General features: G+C 46.3%; 1 pseudogene; it reads left to right on the top strand.

Moving 5' to 3' along the window:
* Positions 1–11,111: 11,111 nt before the first annotated feature.
* Positions 11,112–11,987, top strand: LOC139359948 (N-lysine methyltransferase KMT5A pseudogene; annotated as a pseudogene).
* The last annotated feature ends 7,432 nt before the right edge of the window (positions 11,988–19,419 follow it).

Here is a 19,419-nt window from a genome sequence, read left to right as displayed (position 1 = left end):
GCCTTTGGTCTTTGATGATGGTGACGTACTGATGGGGTTTTGGTGTGGGTGTCCTTTCTGTTTGTTGGTTTTCCTTCTAACAGTCAGGACCCTCAGCTGTAGGTCTGTTGGAGTTTCCTTGAGGTCCACTCCAGACGCTGTTTGCCTGGGTATCAGCAGCGGAGGCTGCAGAAGATAGAATATTGCTGAACAGAGAGTGTTGCTGTCTGATTCTTGCTCTGGAAGCTTCATCTCAGGGGTGTACCCCACTGTGTGAGGTGTGAGGTGTCAGTCTGCACCTAGTGGGGGATGTCTCCCAGTTAGGCTACTCAGGAGTCAGGGACCCACTTGAGCAGGCAGTCTGTCCATTATCAGATCTCAACCTCCATGCTGGGAGATCCACTGCTCTCTTCAAAGCTATCAGACAGGGGCATTTACCTCTGCCGAGGTTTCTGCTGCTTTTTGTTTAGCTATGGCCTGTCCCCAGAGGAGCAGTCTACAGAGGCAGGCCGGCCTCCTTGACCTGCAGTGGGCTCCACCCAATTCAAGCTTCCCGGTGGCTTTGTTTACCCACTTAAGCCTCAGCAATGGGGGGCGCCCCTCCCCCAGCCTTGCTGTCACCTTGCAGTTAGATCTCAGACTGCTGTGCTAGCAATGAGGGAGGCTCCGTGGGCGTGGGACCCTCCGGGCCAGGTGTGGGATATAATCTCTTGGTGTGCCGTTTGCTAAGACCCTTGGTAAAGTGCAGAATTAGGGTGAGGGTTACCCGATTTTCCAGATGTTGCGTGTCTCAGTTTCCCTTGGCTAGGAAAAGGGGTTCCCTTCCCCCTTGTGCTTCCCAGGTGAGGCAATACCTCGCCCTGCTTCAGCTCTCGCTGGTTGGGCTGCACCAGCTGACCAGCACCGATTGTCCGGCACTCCCCAGTGAGATGAACCCAGTACCTCAGTTGAAAATGCAGAAATCACCCATCTTCTGTGTCACTCACGCTGGGAGCTGGAGGCTGGAGTTGTTCCTATTCAGCCATCTTGGGCGCGCCCCCTGAAACATAATTTTCTTTGCTACCTTGATACCAGTTTGTCAAATAATTCAAAGAAGGTTAACATCCAGGGAAGTCTGGATCCAAAATGGCAGATACATTCAGAAACTCTTGTTGGTAGTGTACCTGTCACAGCCCTTCTGGAACACAATCTGGCTTTAGCTATTCAACTTTACATATGCCTGTTCTTAAACTGAGTCATTTCTTTCTTGAGAGACTGTCATCTACCAGGGATTAGTACATGTCATGAGCTAAATTGTGTTCCCCTTCCCAAAATTTATGTGTTCATGTTTTAGTACCTGGTGACTCAGAATGTGACTATATTTGAACATACAGTCTCTGCAAAGGTAATTAAGGTTAAGTGAATTCATTGGGATACATCCTGATTCAGCATAACTGGGGCCCTCATTGGAAGAGGCAGTCAGGGCACAGAAAAGCACAAGAGAAGATCTTGTGGACACAGAGATAGAAGATGATCATATGCAAGCCAAGGAGGGACCTCAGAGAAAACACCCAGCCACCATTTTCAGATTGGATTTCTAGCCTCCAGAACTGTGAGAAACTCAATTTTTGTTGTTAGAGACTTCAGCCTGTGTTATTACAGAAGCCATAGCAAAGTGTCATAGCCAATTAGGACATACGTAAGATGTTTCCTGAAGCATGAGTGAAATGGAAATAGAATTTATTATGTCAGGATCCATCAGCATTAAAAGGCTTAATTACTGAGTAAAAGGCTCTCCCTTATGAAATATCATGAAGACATGTGAGGCCACAGCTCCTACCCTGACAGGGCTATAGCGATGAGTTCTGTGAGATGACTAATGACCCTTTCTGTGTAACCCCCGCTATTTGGATAAAACCCTTCTCTAGTAAGAGTGTACATTTTTAAATCTTAGAAAAGTTCTGGCAGGGAGGACATTGAAGCTGCCTGTTGCAGGAGGTATCTGGGGTGGGTAGTTAAAGCAATAAACATAGTAGCAACCTGCAAAGACACTCGTGGCCTAGTGTAAAGTAAAAACAGCACAAAAGTGTTTTCTTTGATATTTCTACAAGTATATGACTGGTGACTGTGCACCTAAGTTGCTATTATGGACTAATGGACGCCAGATTCCTTTGGGAAGGGATTTTGGGACACTTAATTGAGGAAATTTTAAAACGTTTTCCAGGGAGTCCTCATATTTGGGTCTGGATCTTGGGCCTTCCTTAGTCTTTTGGGTCTCTTTGGAGACCCCACTGTGCCCACTTCCATCCCAGACCAACCCTGCCCATGGTTGTTGACATGGTGTATCTGCTCTTTGTCCAATGAGACAAAGTAGCTGAACTCATCAAACAGCTCCTCATGGAGCTCTGCAAAGAGAATGCCTGCAAGCCTGGCCAAGAGGTGTCAATGGCATGCCTGGGTTTCACCACACGGGACACCCCCATTAAAAATTCTGCCCCTTAGATCAGGCACAAAGCAACATTCGCCTTGACCTCCTGCCAGGGAGAAATTCAGATGACAGCTTGAAGTTTTTGAATAAACATCTGAACAGACAAAGGTAGTCCCCAGCACTTAACTTTCTATCCTACCAGCCATAACCTGGGGTATAAATTTGGCAGATGTGTTAGCTTCTCAACAGCTGAAAACCTGCTCCTGTCAGAAAAGGACCCATTATCTCTTTCTTTCCCATAAGACATGGTGATAAGGAGAGGTGTAGGGTTGCCCAGATGATATCAAAGGTGAGGCCTGGCCCGGATGGGCCTGCCCCACGTGGCCTTCTATTACCTATGGGTGCCCCCTTCCACAAGAGGCAGGGATGAGAAATGAGCCAATGTCTACATCATAAGGAAATGCTCTCAGTTTAAGCCTTCCTGAGGTGAGAGCCTCAGAAATCCAAGATACAGCAGGAAAACATCTTGCTGTCTTCAGAATCTTCTAACTAAACACAGGGCTATCTCTAAAATGAGGGTCCCAGTTTACCAGAGTTCTAAATTCGCTTGGCGTTTGTAACTAAGGAAGTGAGGTCACTTCAAGATTCCATCACCTGGGCTCCTTCCTTTAACAAGACCGACCCACAGGCCCTGCTGGGCTCCTGACTGCTCACCCTCCTTTCCCATGTAAACTCCTCCCTTGTCCACAATCATGAGAACACAGCCCCTAGCCCCTTTCTCAGCTTCCTGAGAAGAGCTGGATATGGTCTAGGACCCAGGTTTGAAACAGATATAGGTCAGAACATCTTGTCTTACTATTTCTGTGACCTTAGACAAGTCAGTGTGTGTTTCAGGACCTTCTCTGTCACCCAACATGCACAATGGCAACAATGCTAGAATCTTCTTCCTGGGAAACTCATCAGGTGTATATGAGGTAAAACTTATAAAACCCAAGGTATGGCATCATAAGTAGATAATGTGCAAACTTAAAGATGCAAAAATTACCATAAGGGGTGGGAGGTGGCATGATATATAATTGAAACAGGTCTGGGGTCCAGCAGTGTGATCTTGGGAGAGTAATTTTCTCTCTGTGCCTTATTTTTAATTTTGTGCCATGAGATGTCGAAATTAAATGAAATTCAAATATTGTCATTTTCTTACATTAAGCCTTCCAGTGTTTTCTCATTATATTTAGAATCAGACCCATGTGCCTCACCTTGATACATAAAGTGAGCAGCTGCATAACCTCTTCCAGCATGAAGAGGTTAGTGACTCACTTCTGACCAACAGAATATAACAAATATGGTAGGGTAACACCTCAAACTTCAGGTTGCCATAGCAAAGAACCATAGATAGTATGGCCGATAAGCAGTGAAATTTTATTTCTTACAGTTGCAGAGTCTGGAAGTTGAATATCAGGATGCCAGTATGGTCAGCCTTTGGTGAGAACTCTTCCGAATTGCCGACTGCAAACTTCAGGTTGTATCCTCACCTGGTGGAGAACAAGAGAAATCTCGCTGAGATTTCTTTTATAAAGCCAGTAAACTTATTCATGAGGACTTCATCCTCAGGACCTAATTATCTTCTACCTCCTAATATCATTACATTAAGGGTTACAACTTCGAGATATAAATTTGGGAGAAAATAGACCATCAGTCTATCATGACTCCCAGGATTATATACGAAAACAGTGTAATTTCCCTTCTACTCAGTCTTGTGTTTGCTCCCTCAATCTCTGTTCCTGTCTCTGTCTCTCTCTGGGTCTCTCTGTTGTATTCTTCACATTGCAGAAGCAAGCTCCAATGTTGATGTTATGAGTTGCTCTGTGTATGGGTCCACGTGGCAGAGAACTGAAGGAGTGACAAGGCCAATAGACCAAGAAAAACTCAGGCTCTCAGTCTACACTGAATTCTGCCAACAGCCACAATAGCTTGAAAACAAATTATCCCTCACTTCAGCTTCAACCTCATGAAAGAACCTGAGTCAGAGACACCCAACCAAGCTACGCCCCTATTCTGGTTCCAACACATTGTGAGATATTAATTACTGGTTGTTTAAAGGTGCTATGTTTTGGGGCACTGTTTTCAGAGAAGACCAGATTACTACCCTCATCTTTCAACCCCCAGGATCCTTCCTCCCTCTGTTTCTCTTTCCCCAAGGCTCCCTCCAGTGAAACTGGCCTTTTGCTATACAAAATGCTTAATTTTGGTATATGGAAGAAAACAGTCAGTTGTTTAGCCCAGATAGTTGAGACAAATGTCCAAAGATACAGAAAAATTAAATCCATTTTATCTGTTTACCTTTATTCATGGTGATCATGATTTCTTCCTGTCCAGGCCCAGTACTGATTCCCTCAAATGCCTCATTGAAGAAATACAAAAGTGATAATCCAGAAAATCTAGTTTTTCCAGCATGTAATCATCATGTTTAAAGTAAGGAGCATGAATCAGTGAGAATGGGTTCTATATCTGCTTGAGGTGAGACAAGAAAATGCTAAAATTATTATATTATTTTATCAAATTTTTTGAACTATCTGGTTTTGATGTTTAGCTTGTCATGTATGCAGTATATTAATAAGATTAAATAGACATTCCGTTAATAAATGATTGAACATTTTTTTAGTTCCTGCCAAAACACTTTTTTTACTAATACTCTTTACTAATAAAGTTTTTCATACTTTGTGTACATGTGTCTTTTTCATATAATGACTTATTTTCTTTTGGGTAGGTACCCATAGGGGGATTGCTGGATCAAATGGTAGTTCTATTTTTAGCTCTTTAAGAAATTTTCATACCATTTTTCATAGTGGTTGTACCAGTTTACATTCCCACCAGTAGTGTAAAAGTGTTCTCTTTTCATCACATCCATGCCAACATTTATTTTTATTTATTTTTAATTTTTAATTATGGCCATTCTTGCAGGACTAAAGTGATATCTCATTGTGGTTTTAATTTGCATTTCCCGGATAATTAGTAATGCTTAGCTGTTTTTTTATATGTTTGTTGTATATCTTCTTTTGAGAATTGTCTATTCATCCACTTTTCGATGAGATTATTTGTTTTTTTTTTTCTTGTTAATTTTTGGGGGTTTCTTATAGATTCTGAATATTAGTTCTTTGTCAGATGTAGAGTTTGCAAATATTTTTTGTTTGTTGTCTGTTGACTGCTGGTTTTTTGTTTTGTTTTGTTTTGTTTTGTTTTTGGCTATTCAGAAGGTTTTTAGTTTAATTAGGTTCCATTTACTTATTTTTGTTTTTGTTGTATTTGCTTTTGGGGTCTCAGTCATAAATTATTTGCCTAAACCAATTTCCAAAAGAGCTTTTCTGATGTTATACTCTAGAATTTTTATGATTTCTGGTCTTAGATTTAAGTCTTTGATCCATCTTGAGTTGATTTTTGTATATGGTAGTGGATGAGGGTGCAGTATGGGGCAGTTTGCATCATTGATGACAGGTTGTGGACCTCTAAGGCCAGACCAGCTACAAAAAGTTTTACCTCCTCTGTTTTCTGAAGTTTAGCAATTGCCAGAGCATATAGAACTTGAATGGAAGTCCTCCAATGATACTGGGTCCCCAGGGCTTTGGACATTCGTCCCTGACTGAGAAACAGACAGCCACTTCTTTGTCACTTCAACAACAGCAGGAGCATGGCTATTTCCAAACACTTGCTACAACTCTCCTCTCAACACAATCTATACCCCTTAGCTGCTGGGTACTTGGTATTGCGTGGTTAGTCAGTGACATCCCAGCCCTGAGCCCTAGAGGCCCCATCACATACCCTGAAATGACTGAAGCACTGAGACCCCATCTCCTGACACCCCAAACCAAGAGAAAAAGGCTCTTTATGTCCTAGGCTTCTACCAGCTACCCCAAGGCCACATGATTCACAAGTGCACTTCATGGTTCAAACCACCAGCTCCTGCCCCACCTATGGCAGAGTGGACCTGTTTTTCTCCACACTTGCAGGGCAGTTACTGACCACTGAGAAAGAACAGTCAAAACTTGTGTCTGTACTGTGAAATCTAAGTCTACCCACTAGACCCAAGGAACCATGTACATGTAAAGGGTCAAGCCTTTCTGTTTGCTCATCAGAACTGCTACCAAAAAAAAACAAAAACAAAAACAAAAACAAAAACAAAACAGTGTGGTCCTGTTGGCACTCCATCAGGTAATGCACGTTCTTGCAGAGCCTGGTGTTAACCCTTCAGAGACAAACTGTTCCTGGGTAGAGGTTTCCTACATAGGAGAGCAGCTCCCTCACTCTGATACATTTATTGAAATCATTGTCATGAGCGTTCGTCCCACAGCACACAAGGGTGCTCCTAAGGTTCATACTTTTTTTTTGCGGAGGGGACAGAGTTTCGCTCTTGTTGCCCAGACTGGAGTGCAATGGTGTGATCTCGGCTCACTGCAACCTCCACCTCCCCAGTTCAAGCGATTCTCCTGCCTCAGCCTCCTGAGTAGCTGAGATTACAGGCACACACCACCTTGCCTGGCTAATTTTTTCATTTTTAGTAGAAATGGGGTTTCCCCATGTTGGCCAGGCTGGTCTCAAACTCCTGAGCTCAGGTGATCCACCCTCCTGGGCCTCCCAAAGTGCTGAGATTACAGGCATAAGCCACTGCACCCTTCCAAAGTTCATCCTTTCTTTCTTTCTCCACCCTGTGGGGAGCAGTGTTCATCGCTGTCCTGCTGTGAACCCTGCAGTATTGATGCGATAGCTGGTCTTTTGAGCTGTTTTTACCTGTGCCAGTAGAGTGGGCTGGAGGCCCCACCTACCCTGTGGGCTTTTGGAGGTGGCCAATGCACCCCAAGGCTAAGGGACAGGGGTCATCCTGCCTCTACTCCACTTTCCTGGGGCTTGCTTACTAGCTGGGATGGATTTTGGAAGTGGTTGGAGCTGCCTCTCCACCCCTGTTTCAGGGGTTGCCACAGGCCAGGTAATAGTGAGTATGAGTGGGGCTGGAAGGCTTCCACTGTCCATGCTTAGATCCCTCCCATATGATGGAGGAGAAAGGGTCAGACCTGAGCCTCCCTAGAGATGCTCCTCTTTGCCCAGTCCAGGTCAACCAACATGAGGTGTGGTGGGCTACCACTGGCAGGCAGCGGATGTGGCCACTCCAGAAAGTTATCAAATGGATTATATGAGTGCCATGGCTACTATGTGTTCTCAGAAAGTCAACCAGATTTTAGGTCTAGGGGTAGAGGGGAGAGAGGGCCCACACCGGTAGGTGGGCAGCCATAAGGCCATATGTGAAATTCATCCTTAAGGTGGAATGTGGAGGGGTCCAGAGGTTTATGCCGAAAGTAACATGCCATAAAAGTTATTAAAGTGAATTGCAGGACATTATCAATTATAAATATATAAACTAAACATCAACAATTACAATTACTGTTGTTATTCATCATTACCATAGTTATCACCACTATTAGAAGCAGTAGTTGTTGTTGCTGCTGCTGTTGTAGGAATGGTAATAAAAACACTAGTAAAGCTCTGCCACATCCTCGCTGGCTTGCTAGTTTGCTAGTCTGGCACAGACTTAGGACCTTTAAGGAGGGAGGAAGGGAAGGAAAGCAAGGAAGTAAAGAAACAAAACTGAATCCTGAATAGTTTTCCCTCCAATTCCAGCGTCTTGTTTTTTAGGTCAACTTCTTGTTTAAAATGAAAACAAAGAATCAAGTTTTTCTAGCGTCCGTGTGTGTGTTTGACGGAAGACAACAGAAGAGAGGCTTAGGTTCATGAAAAATGCTTAATCCTTCCCAAAGCCCGTGCCTGCTTAAGAGCCCCTTACAGGGAGCCTCACAGGAAATTTTGTGAAGCCGAAGCTTTCAGGCTCCACTGTGGCCAAGGAAAGGTTTGAATCAAGACTGAGGACAATGACCCTGTGTATTTGAAGGTGGCAGGTAGGACGGTGCTGGACTGCAGCAGAAAGGAAGGAGGCACAAATCACTTACTGAGTGAGTGGAAGCCTACATCGAATGGCAGGGTTTGTTCATGAGACAGACCAGATTCCAGTTTTATGGGCAGCAATCGGTAAAACAGACACACCTGCACAGACAGAAATGGGGGACAAAGATAGAATATATGTGTTCCAGCAGCAGAAAAGGTGTCTACTAAGAACACACATGCTACTTTACCTTATAACTCTGTTCCCACAGACCAAGCAGACATTCTCATGTGAAAATCACCATATGGTTCCATCACAACTTGACTGGTAGAGACTGGTAGAGTATCCTTCTCCCTTCTCTCTATCCTTTACTTTCTCCTTCCCCATTTCTCTTTCTTTCTTTCGTTCTTCTAATTTTTTTTTTTTTCAGAGGAGTCTGGCTCTGTTGCCCAGGCTGGAGTACAGTGGCACCATCTTGCCTCACTGCAACCTCCACCTCCTGGGTTCAAGCGATTCTCCTGCCTCAGCCTCTAGAGTAGCTGGAATTACAGGTGTGCACCACCACACCCGGCTGATTTTTGTACTTTTAGTAGAGACAGTGATTCGCCATGTTGGCCAGGTTGGTCTCAAACTCCTGACCTCAGGTGATCCGCCCGCCTTGGCCTCCCAAAGTGCTGGGGTTGCAGGCGTGAGCCACCACACTGGGCCCCCATTTCTTTAGTGTACAGAAAGTATCTGGTGTAGGTGTGCAAGCATGCTGCAGTTTCTGTGTGCTTGCTTGTTTTTACTAAATGACCAGTGGCATGGGTTGATTGACATCCAGTGGAGATAGAGTGGGGAAGATACTGTTTCTGTGAAAAGAGTCCCTTTCTTCAGTGGCTCCTCACTCAGCTCTTACGCTCATCTACTAGTAATTACTTTGCCCTCACTGATGTTGGAAACAAGTGCTTGGTGCCACAAAGAAAATCAGTACTTAGACAGAAAACTTCTTAGCAGGACACATTTACTTCTGCAGAAGTGTGCTGCCTGCTTCCTGCCCATCACAAGAGCACATCTAGCAGGTTAGGGTAGGGGTTTTTATCCCTAAGGCAATTCTTGTTTCTGTGTCCTTTCCCCATTCGCTGGAGTCTGACCGCACAGTCTAAGCTAACCTATTGGCTACTGTTTGAAATTGAATATGGCTAATTAGGCGGGAAGGGAGAAGCTGTACTTTGCTAAGTCGGGAAGTGTTTACAGAAGAAGTACAAGGCATGTCTGGGCACGGGAAAGGTTGTTCACAGAGTAAGAGTAAAAGATTTGCTAGTTACAGATTAAGCAGAGAAACAAGTGCTCCTTACAGATTAAACAGGAAGGGCTGTGTACAGATTAAGCAGAGAAGCAAGTGATCTTTACAGATTTAAGCAGGAAGGGCTATATACAGAGCAAGAAAGACTAAGGAAGCTTTGAAGAGGAATTTATTGGTCTTAACCAAAACAAGCACAAAGAAACAAAAGAACAAAAATCTGCAACAATGTAAAAACCTTTGTAAATACATTTTTAGACTGGACGATTTTAATGCTTTTTATTGTTATAAATTCAAAGAGATTTTGTAACTAATCTTTCTGTACATGTGTTCCATACATCACAGTCTGTCTCCAGGTAGGGATAGGTGTTCCTAAAAAGGAGGAGGAGGAGGAGGAGAAAAGGAAGGAAGGAAAAAGAAAAAAAAAAGAAAGAAGAAAGGAAAAGAAAGAGAAAGAAAAGCAGAAAGGAAAGGGAAGGAAGGAAGGAAGGAAGGAAGGAAGGAAGGAAGGAAGGAAGGAAGGAAGGAAAGAAAGAAAGAAAGAAAGAAAGAAAGAAAGAAAGAAAGAAAGAAAGAAAGAAAGAAAGAAAGAAAGAAAAGAAAGAAAGGAAAGAAAGAGAGAGAGAAAGAAAGAAAGATGGGGAGGGGAAAAGGAGTGAAGAAGGGAAGGGATGTAAGGAAGTAAAGAAAAAAACTGAATCCTGAATAGTTTTCCCTCCACTTCCTGCGACTTGTTTTTTAAGTCAACTTCTTGTTTAAAATGAAAACAAAGTATCAAGTTTTTCTAGACTCTATGCGTGTCCATCTGACGGAAGACAACAGAAGAGAGGCTTAGGTTCATGAAAAATGTTTAATCCTTGTAGAAGCCGGCGACTGCTTAGGAGCCCCCTACAGGGAGCCTCACAGGAAATTTTCAAGTCTTACTTAGCCCAGAAGGTGCGTGGGAGGTGAGGGGTTTCTGTCCTGTACTCCCATAGACGTCTCTTTATGGTAAGATTTCTATTTCTTTAGTATATACCCAGTAACAGGATTGCTGAGTCTAGCGGTACTTGTGTTTTAAGTTATTTGTGAAATCGCCACGTTGCTTTCCACAGTAGCTGAACTGAGCCCCCTCCCCGGGCCAGGCGCCGGATGGTGGGCAATGGCACTGGAGAGTGGGCGGGGCCGCAGAGGACAGGGCTCTGCGTCTCCCTCCCTGTGTCCTGTGCTCAGGGCCACCCCGGACCGCGGTGGCGCGGATGCCCGGCCCTGCCTCTCCGGCCATGGGGGAGGGGGAGCTGCGGGGGGGCTAGTGACGGCAGCATCAGCGGTGACAGCGCCGGTGGCGGCTCGTGCAGGGTGCGAGGTGTTGCCGAGGGCCAGGCGGGGCTCCGGGCAGAAAGAAGCCCAAGCTCCGCGCGGTGGAGACGGCGGTGGCAGCGACGGCGAGGGCTGGAGATGGTGGAGTGGAGGGACCCGAGGAGCCCTGCACGGACGGGGAGAATGTATTCACCCGGCGATCAAAGATCTATTCCTACATGAGCCCCAACAGATGCTCTGGAATACGTTCCCCGCTTCCGGAAGAGAACTCAGTTACACATCACGGAGTCAAATGCCAAGGAAACCGTTAGCCAGAATCTCCAAGAAACGAGAAGAGAAAGGAAATGCAATACGGAGCACCAGGAAGTCTCAGGAACAGAAGATCAAACATGCCAGGAGAAGTCCCCTGGCACCTTTTCCAAACCAATAATCTGAAGCAGCAGAACCTCCCAAAACTGTAACCTCGTCTTGTGATTCCACCAATGCAGCCATCACCAAGCAAGCTCCGAAGAAGCCCTTCAAGGGCACACAGCACCCCCCGCCGCCCCCTCTGGAAAAAACATCAAGGAAAAACGCAACAGACTGGCAAACTCTCAGGTTTCTACCCTGTCCGAAGCAGCTCCAGGAAGAGCAAAGGTGAGCTGCAGTCCGAAGAAAGGAAAATACCAGATGATTTGATTGAAGATGGGAAGAAAGAAGGAATGAAGAATGACCTCATTGATGGCAAAGGCAGGGATGCCATCGCCATCAAGCATTTCTCCCAGAGTGCCTTTGTGGTGAAATAACCGCGGGGCCTCATCAAGATCGCGACGCCAAGATGCAGGAGGCTGTGTACGCACAGGACCCTCCGGAAGCTGCTACCTCTACTGTTTTCAGTATCTGAGCAAAACCTGCTGGATGCAACTAGAGACACAAATCGCTTAGGAAGACTGATCAATCACAGCAAATGTGGGAATTGCTAAACCAAACTGCAGGACATCGACGGCTACCTCACGGCCATCCTCAACACCTCCCGAGATAGTGAGGCCTGGGAGGTGCTCCTGTATTACTGTGGGGACCGCAGCAAGGCTCCCTGGAAGCCGACGGGTGCCTGAAGCATTAACCCGGGCCGGGCGCCCTCCCTGCCCCACCTTCCCTTCTTCAAAGGACAAAGTACCCTCAAAGGGAATCCATGTTTTTTTACACACTTAATCTTAGCAGATTACTTCAGATGCTTTTAAAAAGTATATTAAGCTGCCTTTTCACTGTAATATTTAAATATATGTTACGGGTTTCCAGGGTGGACTTGAAGAGATGACCTTATATTACCAAAACTTTTCTCTTCTAGTTGTTTCTGGATTTGTTTTGCATGAAGTCAAATGTTTGTGCTTCCCGGCATGCAGTCAAAGACACAGCACAGGTTTTAGAAGAAAGTCAAACATGAACATGAACTCCTCCAGTGGAAGAACCAGGACTGTCCCCACACACCCCAATGTCCAGGGACAGGGTGTGAGGAAGACGCTGCCTCTCAATTGCCTGGACCTGATGTTTCCAGGCCCATGTTCTTCTAACGTCTGGACAGGCACTCATTGAAGCCTTTGAATATGTTTTTAAAAGGTTTCACAGTAAGCCAAGCTTCCCCTCTGGCTTTCTCAAAAGGTTACTGAGCCTGTGACCCTGAGCACAGGCTGGGCATAGATTTACTCTTCCAAGCTGCCACTTTTCTGAACATCTTGAAGCATCAGGGTGCGTAATGAAACTAGTCGTGGTCAGGGAGACTGTTGCTTACCTTCCCTGCTGCGACAGGGTTTCCTGAAACTGGGTTAATTCTTTATAGAAATGCAAACAGTAAGTTTATTTTAATAAAATAAAAAACAGAAAACAGCTTATAGATGTTTTCAAGTGAGTGAAGTGGCTGTGGGTTTTGAGAGCTTTCTTTTTTACTATAGATTTTTATATATGGTATAAAGAAGGGATCCAGTTTCAATCTTATGTATATGACTAGGCAGTTTTCCCAGTTCCATTATTGAATTGGGAGCTTTCTCCTGAATTACTTACTTTTGTTGAATTTGTCAAAGATCAGATTGTTGTAGGTTTGTGGCTTTATTTCCGGGCTCTCTATTCTGGTCCGTTGGTCTATGGGTCTGTTTTTGTATCTGTACCATACTCTTTTGGTTACCATAGCTTTGTAGTATAGTTGGAAGTTGGGTAACATGATGCTTCTATCTTTGTTCTTTTTGCTTGGAATTGCCTTGGCTATTTGGGCTCTGTTTTGATTCCATACAAGTTGTAAAATAGCATTTCTTCTAACTCTGTGAAGAATATCATTGGTAGTTTGATAGGAATAGCTTTAAATCTGTAAATTGCTTTGGGCAGTATGGCCATTTAAAATATTGATACTTTCTGTTTATGATGATAGAATATTTTTTCGTTTGTTTGTGTCATATCTGATTTCTTTGAGCAATGTTTTGTAATTCTCATTTTAGAGACCTTTCACCACCTCGGTACACTGTATTTTTCAGTATTTTTTTTTTTGTGGCTATTGTGAATTAAGACTGCAATCCTGATTTGGCTCACAGCTTGGATTTTGTTTGTGTGTAAGAATGCTACTGATTTTTGCACATTGATTTTGTATCCTGAAACTTTGCTGAAGTTGTCTTTCTTAGGAGCTTTGAGGCAGAGACTATGGGGTTTTCTAGGTATAGAATCATATTGCCTCCAAACAGAGATAGTTTGATTGCCTCTATTTCCATTTGGATGCCTTTTATTTTCATCTCTTTCATGATTTTTCTGGTTAGGATTTTCAGTACTCATTCAGTATGTTGAATAGGAATGGTTAGAGTGAGCACTCTTTTTTTCTGGTTCTCAAGTAAAATGCTTCCAGCTTTTGTCCATTCAGTAGGATGTTGTCTGTAATTTTGTCATTGATGGCTCTTACTAAGTTATGTTTCTTCAATGCCTAGTTTGTTGAGGATTTTTAATGTGAAGGAATGTTGAATTTTATGAAAAACTTTTACTTGTGGCTGGATCATATCTGACAGTCAAAATTTCAACCGTCAGCTGCATTCATGAGAGATTCAGGACCTCAGCAGTGAGCATTGTCCATCTGTGAGGGTGACCAACTTAACTTTTGACTGGATGTACATACGAGTCACAATTTAAATTGTATGCCAAGCCTTGTTTTGACATATTCTGTACCTCCTGAGGGAATTATATCATATACTAGAGTTTCGTAGTCCTCTGAGACTTCTGTGCAGGCAGGAAACCCAGGACATTACCCATTGCCCCAAGCCTAGCTATGGTCAATATCGTCTTTTGGCTTGGTCTGGGTACCATAGTCAACACTGTGCTTGTGACATGGATCCAGAAATTAGTCAACATCCAGTCTATTGCCAGATCCACATATGACAGTCACAATTCCAACTGTGGACTGCTCTCATGTGTGAAGGTGATAATCCTAATTGTTGGCTGTATGTGCCTATGAGAGTCACACTCTCGCTTGTCTGCTGGGCCCTGCTGTCACTCTTTATACAACCCAAGGGCTTTATAAAATACATGTGAGTGCTATAATCTTCTGTGACCTTTTTTAAATTAGGAGACCAAGGACCTTACTTGTTGCAGTAAGTCTGCCTATGAAAGTAAAAATTTATCCTATTGGCTAACTCCATGTAAGAAAGTCATTATTATGACTGTCACATGGGCCTAGGTATAGGTCACAATCCCACCTGTGGGCAGGACCAGGGAGGAAAGTCACAACACCTGAATACTGGGCCAGGGAAATGTCAATATTTCTCTGTGAACAGGGCTCATGCAGGAAAGTCACATCACCTTTGTTCTAGGGTCAGTAATATGTCACAATTAGAAAAGAAGGAAGGAAAGAAGGAAGGAAGGAAGGGAGGAAGGGAGGGAGGAAGGGAGGAAGGAAGGAAGGAAAGGAAAAAGAGCAATTTCTAAGATGTTTATCGGGAATATACATTAAAACATATAAGCTACAGATGGGCTACATATTGTTCTTTGTATTAGAGATTCCAGGAACCTGAAGATAATGCATGAGACAGCTAGTCAGGAACAAACTATCTTTAAATTAGGAATGGGCAAGGGTCATGGCTGAAGCCTCATATTCATGCTCTCAGGGCCTGATAAGCTTTGCAGACCTCACAGAGCTCAGACTGCTCTGAGCTTTTCTTCTTTTCTTACCCTTGTGCTCAGAACACAGGAACACTTAACCAGAAGCAAGTTCAAACAAGAAACTTGCTGAACTACAAGGAAAATAGTCTGGCAGTGCCCTCCAAGAAGCTGACCATCACCCTTCTTCCCCACCTTGACCTCAGTTTCCCATACCACATACCATAGAACACAAGACCAGCAAAACCACTCAACAAACTGTGGAGACAGAAGCCACAGAGGGCCCTGGAACCACTGCAGGACCCCTTGGACCACCCTAGGATTCACTCACAGCTGTTCTCAGCGTTCAGGGGCTGTTTATTCCCATCTTCACACAACACCAAAGAATTTTAAACAGTGACAGGGTAGACTAGCTGAAACCTGGAGCTTGGGACAGCTCAGCACTGTAGTCCCTGACACACATCTGCCCACCTGCCACCCAAATGAAGACGCTATTGTCAAGAAATCAGAGTCGCTGCAATGGTGGCCCATCAACCTACAGTGCAATAGCAAGTAGCTAATGAGGACCCAGCTCAGACCCCTTTCATTACCAAGTGATCAGTTTAAACTTCACAGGATAAAATAAGATATTTTTATTAGCAATTAATATGGGTTAATAGAAAACAAACACAGAAATAACTAACTACATTTTTCAGAATAGCCCATCCTAATTGTTTCATATCCCTTCTACTATAATTCAAATAGGCTTTATCCTACAATTTTGCAGTGGATGTTACGATAAAATCATATTTGTTAAATATGTGAAGATAAGCTCATCATGGGGTTCTTCACTCAGTGTGATAACTCAGAGAACACAAAGTTGCAGAGAAAAAAAGCAGATGTTTTTGAAAGAATTATGAGGGACACATTTTTATGGATTGAAATGTATATTCTTACATCAGGAAAGTGTGCATCTTATTTTGGACTTTGGTTCATAGTAGGTGCTACTGTACATCTGCTGATGCTGCTGAACTGGTTCTCCACCCTGTGGGTGCAGTGGCCATAACCTGAGGTTACCACGCTCTCCGTGACTAGGCTCCACTGCTCATGGTATAGCAGTGAGAAGATGTCAGGTGAGAGAACTGGACCACAGGCCCTGCCCTGCAGCCCCCAGGTTCCACCCCCCACCTCCAGGCACACCTTGTTGCCCTGATGTGGTGCAGTCTGAGGAAGTCTTGTAGCTCTTCCTCCCAGAGATGGAAGAAGTGGGGTTGCTGATCGCCAGGCAGCAAAAAGCAAATGGACTGGATGGCTGGCATGGCAGGCAACTTCCTGTCCATTAATTGGGCTGAGTCCAGTAGGGGCACTTCTGGCAAAGCTGCACAGGAAGGCCATGGCAGAGATGGGGAGCAGAGGCCCATCTGACCCAACGCCCTTCCAAGGCTGCCCCTGCCTACCATCCAGCCTCAGTTTACCCTACTATGTAGGGAGAATGTTGGCCTTTCAAGTATCTCTGGACCTGACAAGGCTCCCAGGAGCCTCAACACAAAGTCCCCCAATCCTAACCCTCAGAGCTGGGTTATCTTCTCTCCTCCGCCTCTTCTTCCTCCAAATGACTGCTCCTGCTGAGGCCCAAGGTGCTCCAGGTGGGCCTGGAAGCCTTCAGGGCAAAAGGGCATTGTAGGGAGAGCCCCCACCTACTCAGGGAGGCACCCTGTGGCAGGCCCACCAAGTGAGAGACCCAGAACTCATCAGGCAGCCCAGCTGCATGAATGAGCCAGGAGAGGCCTTGAAAGCAGTTACCCAGGAGACACTCCCAGACACCCGCAGAACCAGGAGCCTCAGAGGCAGCCAGGTGGCATCAGTCCACACTGGAATTCGAGTCCCTGCACCACCTTCTGCAGAGCTCCAGGCCCTGGCAGGCACCGGGTGAGGATAGTACCTGAAGCCCTACCTCCTCCTCTTCCTGAAATCCAGGGCTGCCTCCACCTCCACCCTCACAGCCCAACTATTTTCCCCCCTAGGAATTAAGGTGGGACCCACCTTCCTGTTTTGTCTCATGGGGAGGCTGGAGTGCCATGCCCCAGGATGGAGGCATTAGGGCCCCAGGACAGGGGAGAGGTAGCCTCCTCTCAACAATGACCTCATGCCATCCACACTCAGAGATATGCCCACCTTTAAGAGGGGGCTGCCAAGGCACAGGTGCATATAATGTAGACAGACACTAGGAAGCGGCACCTTCCAGAGCTCTGATCTGCCCTCTCAGGACTCCCAGGCTGGAGGTTGGAGGTCCTTGGGGTGAGGGAGAGAGCCCAGCAGGCTCTGGCAGGGGTGTTTCTCAGGACTGGAAGACCACAGTGACTCAATGCCACCCACTGCCAGACACTGCCTTCTGACAGGGGCCCTCCAGTGACCCACACAGCCTGAGTCCACCAGGACAGAAACACCTAACACCTGCCCGGGATGGCCGCGTGGGCAGGGGCAAGCAGGAACCCAGGGCAATGGCACCAGGGCGTGTGGTGGGGTCAGGAGCTGAGCAGGCAGCTGAACTGGACAAATGTTTATCTTAACCCAGATCTATCTGATCCTCTCCTGGGGTCGGCTTCTCCTGGGATCTGCCACCCTGGGTTTCCCCCCACATCTGTCCCTTTGGCTGGTTCCTCTCACCTCCTTGCCTGCTGCACCCCAGAGGGCTCAGGCCATACACCATCTGTCCCCAAGGTGTAACTATCCCCACGCATCTGTCCCACAAGGACCCTCAACAGCACTTGCTTCTCTCTTAGCATTTCCAGTATCAGAACTCCACATTCCAGCTGTCTGCACCATGGCTAGGCAACGTCCACCTGCGACTGTTCCAAGCCAAAATGGCTGGGCATGGTTCCTCTGAGCGCTCTCTCACACCCACAGCCCATTTGCTGAGAAGTGCTGCAGCACCCTTCGTACAGCCCCCACAGCCACCCTCCCCTCCTGCTGGGCTGTGATAATTGCCTCCTGCTTCCCTTAACCATTCACTCTAGCCACCCCATAGCAGCCACCTGAGCTCCCACGCCTGACTGTACTCACTCTGTGGTGGCCCACCTCACCCGGAACCAACACCAAAGTCCCCACAGGCCAGCACTGGCCTCTTCACCACTCTTGGAAGCTTCGGAGCCCTGTGCCTCAGTCTCTTCATCTGCAGCATGGGAGTCCCCTGCCACCCACCCCCAGCCTGCCTTCCAGAGCCCAGGGCCAGGTATCAGAGCCATCCCAGTAGCCCGGGCCCTCCTTCACCCTGAGGAGACCCCTACCCTTGGTGTGACCCCAGGAAGGTTGTCCCCCAGTCCTCAGTCTCTTATTGGCCTGTTGGGAGCAGGGCTTGGTGGGTGGAAGGCAGGCCCTACCCCAGCCAGCCTGTGTGCCTGAAATGTAGCCTCACTGTGGTCTCTTATCTTCCTCATCTCCGGGGATGGTGCATCTGCAATGCAGGAGACGGTGTGAGTGGCTGGTGGCCTCATGACAGCCCATGTCCAGGCGCCTGCTGCTTCTCAGTTAGGGGACAGAGTCTTTCTCTCCTAGGGCTCAGTCTCTGACCTGCCCTAGGAGGATTCCAGGTGCCCCTCACTCAGGCAGTACCTCCTGTGAGTACCCTCCTTTCTACCAATTATTAGAGAAACTCTGGGGTAGGGGTGCTACAGCCACACCTCTTGAGACCCCCTGGCCACTCCTCGGAGTGCTGGGCCAGGCAGCCACTCCCTCCACAAGCAGATGCTGGCAGCACCCTAGGACCACCCCTCCCAGCTGATCTCCATTCAGGTGGTCGGTGGCCAGCCCCTTCCTCCTCTCAGCCAGAATCTTCTTTTCCCACTCGCTCTGCCTCTTTCCACTTTTTCTGTCTGAAGAAGTGGCAAGTTGGAGGAATTAACTAGAATGACCCATATCCCTCCCCAGACTCCCTGTCGGGCGTGGGGTGGAGCGAGGCCTGCAGAAAGCCTAGCTTCTTACGCTCTTGTTGCTGTAACACCTTGCACTGTCAACTACCTGGATTCCCTGGGGAATCTCAGGCAAGGGCACGGAGAGTCCCAGCAGCCCCGCCCTTCTTTGCCTAAACAGTCCATTCTACCTCTCCCCAGTCTCACTCTCCTCACCCAGCCCAATCTCTACACTCCTACCCTCCAGCAAAGTGCCTTCCCCTCCCAAGGGCTTTTCCAAAACTATGGGGAGGAAGAAGGTTTGAGGTTTTGTTGCCCACCTGGGCCTGATAAGCCAGGAAACCATGAGAGAGAGCCCCAGAAAGAAAGACCAAGACTACAAAAGAGACACAGAGAGAAGGCAGAGAACACAAAGGCAAAGAGAGACACAGAACAAAAAAGAAGATAATTCAGACACTTTTGATTGGTGGCCTGGTTACCTAGGACTTGAGTGTGGTAGGTAGGGCTGGGACTATTTTGATAGCTGGGTGATGCC

Source organism: Macaca nemestrina, chromosome 18 (assembly GCF_043159975.1).
Source record: "Macaca nemestrina isolate mMacNem1 chromosome 18, mMacNem.hap1, whole genome shotgun sequence".
NCBI lineage: Eukaryota > Metazoa > Chordata > Mammalia > Primates > Cercopithecidae > Macaca > Macaca nemestrina.
This window is presented reverse-complemented; position numbering and strand designations above follow the sequence as displayed.